The following is a 6,544-nucleotide window of genomic DNA, read 5'->3' as shown; positions in this document are numbered from 1 at the left end:
CATGGAGGAATCTAGATGGAGGAAAATGTTGGTATTTTTCATCCTGTTGCTGCAGTTTACAGGTGAGGTTCTGAACAACTACTGTTTATTCAGTTCTCTTCATTTCAACATTAACAAACTGTTTCATCAATGCATCATGTTGCTAGTTTCATAGAGCAGACCTTGAGTTTAGTTCCTGTTGATAATCTGCTGCATAAGATGTCAAATATCTAAACAGTTATTCTTTATATTAAATTCTGATGTGAACATTTCTGCTTTGGTCTCATCAGGACAGTAAATCAAGACAATCATCTGTAGAGTTGGTTAAACTTGGCGAGTTTAGAGATTCCAGATCAGACAGACTGAGTGTTTCTGCAAACTGTTCTCTGGTTCTAAAGAAAGTCACAGCTGAGGATGTTGGTCTTTACTCCTGCAGACAGTTTATATCAGATAGACAGGAGGGTCCAGATGCTTATGTTCATCTTTCTCTTGTTAACTGTAAGTATTAAACAATATTTTCAGCTTTTATTGACAACAACCTGCTGACAGCTGAATCATAATGATTTCATGATCTGAAGGAACCATAATTCCTCTGATTTTCTCTTTCAAATAATCTTCAGTGACAGAAGATCAGAACCAGAACAGGGTGACATTAAGCTGCTCTGTGGTGACTGATGAGTGTAAACACAGAGTGAAGTGGTTGAATAAAGGTAGAGATATGGATAAAGAAAACAAAGAACTAACAGAATCATCATCTTCCTGCTCTGCTGCTGTCACCTTCCAGACATCTCATTTCTTTAACCAAGCAAGGTTTAATGATTTAAAGTGTGAAATAAAGACAGAAGATGATAAAGTTCATCTTTTTACCTTCAGCTCTCATCCATCAGGTAGGAATTATGAAAATCTCTCAATAGACGTTGTTAAATATATTATTAACATTAAAGCAGACTGAATATTGTTGATTTGTATCCCTTTTTTCAGACAAACACAAAACAATGACCACAACAAACTCACGTACGGCGGAACAGGAGAAACAACAGTTACAGCTGAATTCAAAGAAAAACCAGAGAAAAGGAACACAGGTAAAAACAAACCAAACTGAACTAGAAGAATTTGGAACAAAAACAGTTTTCATCCGATGATATTTAGTGAAGATTTTAATTACAAATGAAGCTGAAACTTTGTTTTTAAATGTTAAAATATTCTGTAGAAGCCCTTTAATTTTTGATATTTTTTTGTTTTTACTAGACCTATATGACCTGTTAAAAGTATTGCACACTTTCTTAAATACAGTTATTAATGATATAGTATAATATAGGCAATAATCGTTGATGTGTGTTTAGATTGTTTTAATCCCTTCGTCCCAGGTTTGCTGTGGTTGTACATTACTCTCCCTCTTGTGGGTTTGATATTAATTATTGTTGTTTCTGTCACATTAAAGAGGAGTAAAGGTAAGGTAAAGGTAGTAAAGGTTCTATTCTATTTATTTTACTCTTATTCTTATCGGCTAATCTAAAACCTTTTACAAAATTTCAGGCAAAACAACAGATAATTCCTGTGAGGTGAGTTTATGAGCTACTCTCTGACATCATCTCCTCCTCCTTGTTCTGACAGTCTAATGTGGGGGTTGGTGGGTCTGCTTCCGTTTTCTTATCCAACTTTTTTGCTCTGAGCTAAAGCTTAAGAAACACATTGGATGTAAATGATCCCAAAAAACATGCCAATAACTGACCGCATGAATGTGACTGTATCGATCTACAGGGTGAAACCCTCAGACCTCCAGAGACTCAGCCTGTGTCTGAAAACCAGCAACAGGAGGTACGTTGAAACTATCTAGTTCCACTATATTTATTTAGATGAACACTGGTGAAAACTCAAGCTAAAGTTATATTTTGCTTGATGCAACTGTGAGATAAAAACAGGAAATGCTGAACAAAAGGCGAGAAGTGAGCTATCTTCAGACAGCAGCAGGTCTGATTGCATCACCTCCATAATGAAGGTTTTTAACTTTCTGCAGGTTGATCCAGATAATGCTGTTTCCTACACCTCCATCATCTTCACCAAGACATCCAATAGAAGCAGGGTAAACAGCTGGTTTATTACTCGTCATACTTTAAAATGCTTTTATGTATTTTAGAGACTCAGCCAAACACTAACAGTCCTGCTCACAAGTTTCCATTTATTATTTTACTTAAGGGAAAAGTCCAGTGAGCAAGGAATGATCAATGGATCATTATTTATACCTTAAACTAATAAGTTTGCAGTGATTTAATAAATTTAGCGTTAATCAGTAAAAAAATTAAAATTAAAAAATTTAAAAAAACATTTTTTTGTTGCGATCACTGAGCGATCACTGAGTCTGGGAGCGGCCATTTTTGCACAAATGTAGTAACCCCTCCCTCCTGCCATCTTCCAGCAGTGACGTCATGGTGCGGTAAGCCTAGCGCCATTCTCCCCGCTTTACAAGCTAAATCAATGGGAACTACTAGACACATCTGCAATCAACAACAATTATTGAAGATTTCCAGAGGACTTCACCATTGAAATTCACCAGAGCTATAGTGAAACTGACAATGCCCACGTGCATGGCAGCTGGATGTTTAATACATTGGGTAATAGTGGGAAAAAATTAGTTATTTCACCTTTCTGATTCCTGATGCTCCACGGACGGGTTGGTCGTTGGATCACCAACTTGAAGAGGGAGGATTTGCCATTGAACTTCTGGCCAGAGAAAAAACACGTAATATGTAGCCAACATTTGGAAGAAGAATGTTTTCCAGATGACTTGGATAATAGTGCTTTGTGACAAACACCAGATACAGCACTGGGTCTTGATCAACAGCCGATACCGCACCGTGACGCCACAAACCAGTAGGTGGCAGTAGTGTTCTTTGACAAAAATGGACGCATCCAGTAAAGCACATTCAAATGAAAATTACTCCTAATTAAAAACATTTATCATATCTTATCGTTTATCATATCTTATCATTTATTGAACAGTATGTAATAATTTTATATTTAAAGTACTTTCAGAGTTTTCCTTTAAATTACATTTTGATTTAATACATTTTTAGCCTGAATTTAATGAACTTCATTCCCATGATGAATGTGAACTTCTGAGCTGCATCTCTTTTCTGTTTTTTTGCAGGTTAAACATGAAGGTGATACTGTGACATACAGCGCAGTTAAAGTTCCCTCCTCATATCCCAGCGGCCTCTATGCTTCTATCCATTAGCCTAACAAAGCAGTCTGGGGTCCTCAGATATGTAACTAGAACTAATGTTAAATCTTCGATATGCTATAACCAGTACTTGTGTTGAGAGGGGATGAGGGGGGATGACATCCCCATTCTTAAATGACCATCCCCTGTGTATCATCCCCTGTAACTTTTTAATCACTGAATGTGTAAATGTCTTCTATATATAAACAGTTATAGCAAAAATATTGCCCTTTCAACATTTGACAGGCTGTGCACTTCTGATTAGACTGACCAAATCAGCATGTCTGACCAAATTACAGCTGATGGTGTTCTAAACAGCATCATTACCAAGCGGCAAAGACAGCACAATTTGAGGGACTGTGAAAATAATGAAGGGAGGGAATCTTCTGCAGGTTCCAGGTTCAAAGTTGCCAAGATCTCCCTCTCCTGCTTAGTTTGAGAAATAAGGAGTTTACAGTTATGCATGTTTCTCCACAAAATCATACCTGCTCTCTGTGATTATGGTATGAATTTCATAAGTCTGGGACAATAAATGTGAAAATGAGGAGGGAAGGAATCTTGGACAGGTTCTAAGTTTGACAAATAAAGTGTCAGAAATGATCTAGAATGATGATGATAGCAAAATGGGGAATTGGCATCCACTGAGAAGAGAATTTATTCATTGCACACTGACTGTAGCACGTTGACTGAAACATGTCTCCATACAAGTAAAATCCTATTAATTGAAATTAATCTGTCCATCAAAGATATCATTTTAAGGCATCCATGTATAAGAAATATGAAAACATTAAGAATATCTTTAAAATTTCCCTTTTCGATCATATTTCAATGGAAGTGAGTTTAGGGCGATGTGTGCTCCTGCAACAGGGGAGGTCATTCTGGGCACAACAGATGAAACCCAGAGGAGAGAATCGAAGCAGGGGTGGATTTAGGAAATTTGGGGCCCTAGGCAAAGACAGGCATGTGGCCCCCCTGAATTGAGAAGACAACTCACAATACAGACCCATTATAGAGATACAGAAATATTAACAGAATAGACATACATTATTTACAAAATTTTGACTGCCCCCCTTAAAGCTGCAGTCTGTAACATTGAGAAGAGAGCAGACTTCGACTGAAAATTTGAAGAAAAACAGGTTTCACGCCACTCCCCCACCCTCTCTGCTTCACTCATGCCCCACCTCCAAGCTCCACCCCTCTCACAGCACCTGCGCGGCTACCGCATGCGACCACAAGCGTCCAAGCAGCGTACGCGGCATGGAGTGTGAACCGGTAAGAACGATAACACTCACCTCCAAGCAGCTAGATATAAGATGCTGGTTATACCGAAGTTTGCCGTGTAAGCAGTTGTCGGCAGGGGCAGTAAGGGCAGTTTCTCTTTCGCTGGTGGCTGTCGCTCCGCCATGACTTCCACGCGCGTCCTCCTGACTGCGGCAGCCGGGCGCTGCGGGAGGTTAAGCGGTGAGGGGGGGGAGCTGTGATTGACTCTCCATCAGACGCTCCTCTGGCTGTGATTGGTTGTTTTGACTCGTCCCGAATTATTCTTTCCAGATTGAAATACAGGCAGTTGGCGGTGCCAATTGAAGCAGTTTTTTTCACAGGTTACATATCACATGTACTGCTGTCTGGGCATAGGGACAGTTTTAGCCAATATGACAAAAAAGTGATTTTTAAAAACTTACAGACTTCAGCTTTAAATGTGCTTTATAAATAAAGTTTGAATTGAGTTGAGTCTTGTGGCAGATAAAAATCTTTTAGGTTAATCTTAATGTAAATGTCTTACTTATTCCCCCTATGGACAAAATATATTCTAACACAATGTTGCAGAAGCTTTTCCCCACCATACAGCATGGATATAACTTGATATTCAGAAATAAAGACATCTAGGCTAGGAGAAGAAGGATATATTTGATATAACTTTGTTAAAACCTCTATTATTTTCATTCTTCAGTGATAAAAGGGGATAGCATCCAAGTCAAAGAGTCGATGCAATCAACTGGTTTTTGCTAGATAGAAAACTTGAATTAATCTGACTGGATGATCTGGTGAACTGTAAAGTGCCTTGAGATGACGTGTTGTGAATTGGCGCTATAGAAATAAACTGAATTAAAAATAATTGACTGCAATGCAAAATGGGTCTATCAGTCTTACAATCTTAGATCTCACCCAAAAAAAAAAGACATTTGGTAAGAGTTCTTAAAATCATGACATAAAATCTCAAAATAAGAAGTTTTACCAACTTCAATTGTCTGACTGCATTGGCAGAATGTTGCACTAATGTTTGAGTAAATGTTTCTCCAAAGAAAAAGAACAAGGACTCAAAAAGACTTTTTGGCTAACGCTGTTTTTCATTTAGATTTACGCCACTGCAAAGTACTTTTCTTTTTTTCATATGTACAGTATTTTAATAATCCCGCCACTGAAATGTGCATTAGAATTAAAGTAGCCTAGTCTAGCTCTAACATTGTAAGGCTTGTTTAGCTGAACACGTTTTGTAGTGTGGTTGGTCTGAATCCAGACTTTCAAAAACATATCGGCCTTGTGCAGGTAGTAAATCACATATATTCCTGCAACATCTACAAAAAATCCCAAAACATCAACATTCCTAAATATGTGAGTTTTTGTGTGAAGATTATGTCAATGAATTTTCAGTGATTCTGGGTTATTTACTCCATAGTTTCTGGTTTAATTCCAAACCTGTGAATCAAGCTGTTGGTCTGTTTCGATTGTATTATTTTTAGGCTTTTTAGTGGCCTTTATTGTGTTATTTTTGAAAGTATGTAAAAAGGAAAATGGGTTACAAGAGGGGTGAGAGACAATTGGCAAAATTAGGACTGGGACTCGAGAAAATGTGAGATTGCATGTATATGGGTCATGCGCTCTACCTCCACAACACAGCAGCACCCCTTTCATTGTATTTTTCTGCTAAACGTAATAAAACAACAGATAAGACACTGAATTTACAAGATGTTTGATGTGTCAGATGTAGTGTTATTTTATTTTTTGTACTTGAATCAGGTGAATCACAATAAAGATGATGATGCTGTGTGGTCTATGAAAACGTCAGAGCTTCTCCAGTTTGACCCTCCTGCCTCTTTCAGACTCAGCAAATCTAGAAGCTCCACATCAGCAGGTTTATCTGATTTCCTCCTTCATTTTAGCTTAATTGAAACATTTTCTGTTCACTACTTAAACATTTTTGAACCAGAAGAGAATATTAAGGTTTTTATTTAATTGAAAAACATTCAGAATTAAAAAAAAAACTTTTTGATTTTTTTTGTGTCCTGCAGAGTCTGAGCAGAAAGAATAATTCTCAGCTCCATCTTTACTTCCCTATAATATTTC

At 37.6% G+C, this 6,544-nt stretch overlaps 1 long non-coding RNA gene across 1 annotated transcript; it reads left to right on the top strand.

The window, feature by feature from the left end:
* The first annotated feature begins 325 nt into the window (after positions 1-325).
* LOC119776133 lies at positions 326-1,063 on the top strand. The gene is made up of 3 exons (XR_005279741.1): positions 326-477; positions 600-866; positions 961-1,063. It is a non-coding gene; the product is annotated as an uncharacterized LOC119776133 (long non-coding RNA).
* The last annotated feature ends 5,481 nt before the right edge of the window (positions 1,064-6,544 follow it).

The sequence above is a fragment of the Cyprinodon tularosa genome, unplaced genomic scaffold, assembly GCF_016077235.1.
Source record: "Cyprinodon tularosa strain WSP-4 unplaced genomic scaffold, ASM1607723v1 ctg910, whole genome shotgun sequence".
Taxonomy (NCBI): domain Eukaryota; kingdom Metazoa; phylum Chordata; class Actinopteri; order Cyprinodontiformes; family Cyprinodontidae; genus Cyprinodon; species Cyprinodon tularosa.
This window is presented reverse-complemented; position numbering and strand designations above follow the sequence as displayed.